The sequence below is a fragment of the Phaethon lepturus genome, unplaced genomic scaffold, assembly GCF_000687285.1.
Source record: "Phaethon lepturus isolate BGI_N335 unplaced genomic scaffold, ASM68728v1 scaffold19786, whole genome shotgun sequence".
Taxonomy (NCBI): domain Eukaryota; kingdom Metazoa; phylum Chordata; class Aves; order Phaethontiformes; family Phaethontidae; genus Phaethon; species Phaethon lepturus.
The window spans coordinates 290-1,318 of record NW_010548487.1 but is presented as its reverse complement, the minus strand read 5'-3'; the positions used below and the strand labels follow the sequence as shown (position 1 = coordinate 1,318).

The window sequence follows — 1,029 nt, the reverse complement described above, 5'->3', positions numbered from 1 at the left end:
CTAAGCAGTGGACATAGAAACTTGTCTGTCTCTAGAAATGTTTTTAAAACCTGCTCGTGAGGGTGCTGTGCCAAGGGGGTATAGCTCAGTGGTAGAGCATTTGACTGCAGATCAAGAGGTCCCTGGTTCAACTCCAGGTGCCCCCTCTTTTCTTTGCCCCCCCCACCTTCCTTTTGACAAAACTTGGCACAGAAAGGAGCTGGAGAGCTCTCCCTGGAACTTGGGAGCTTGTGCTGCACGGTGTAGGTTGGTTTCAGCAGTTGAGGTACCCAGCCCCTACTTATAAGGAAAGTGCAGGTGTTGTGCACTGTGTGAGTACCTATTCACTGTCTGCGTTTACTTTTCTCTGCTTTTAATTCTCTGTAGTAATCGTATTTATCGTAATCTGTCATATTTAACTCCTCGTACACCCTCTGGCAGGCACACAAAGGTGCACGGGGGCCTGTGAGGTCAAGGAATCTAAGCAGTGGACATGGAAACTTGTCTGTCTCTAGAAATGTTTTTAAAACCTGCTTGTGAGGGTGCTGTGCCAAGGGGGTATAGCTCAGTGGTAGAGCATTTGACTGCAGATCAAGAGGTCCCTGGTTCAACTCCAGGTGCCCCCTCTTTAGCTGCTTTTTCAGTTTCTTTTTCCAAAACCTCCTCACAGGCAGACTACGGGGAGACCTTCTTACCCCTCCGAGGTCTTGGAAGTAACTTGTTGATCTTTTGCCAAGCGTGAAATGGAACTTTCTCATTTTTTGCCCTCTCTTCTCCTTAAGACTGCACTTACACACAAATAAGCTGTCTCATCATAGGTGCTGCTGGTCTAGTTTTTCCTGTTTGTGTAACTGCCATTAAACAGTAAATGATGAGGATAATGTCTTTCCAGAAATGTTTTCTGAAGGGAGATGGGTCAGTGAGGTATAAATCAGTAATTGGTTTGCTGAAGGTAGTCTCCAGCCTCAGGTATTGCTGTGTGGGTGCCCCGGGGCTCGAACTGTCAACCTCTCCAGCCGCAGTCGGAGGCTTTAGCCCTGAGCTGCGGCC

At 47.9% G+C, this 1,029-nt stretch overlaps 2 non-coding genes across 2 annotated transcripts; both read left to right on the top strand.

Moving 5' to 3' along the window:
• The first annotated feature begins 74 nt into the window (after positions 1-74).
• TRNAC-GCA lies at positions 75-146 on the top strand. The gene has a single exon. It is a non-coding gene; the product is annotated as a tRNA-Cys (tRNA).
• A 387-nt stretch (positions 147-533) lies between these two features.
• TRNAC-GCA lies at positions 534-605 on the top strand. Its single transcript has one exon. It is a non-coding gene; the product is annotated as a tRNA-Cys (tRNA).
• The last annotated feature ends 424 nt before the right edge of the window (positions 606-1,029 follow it).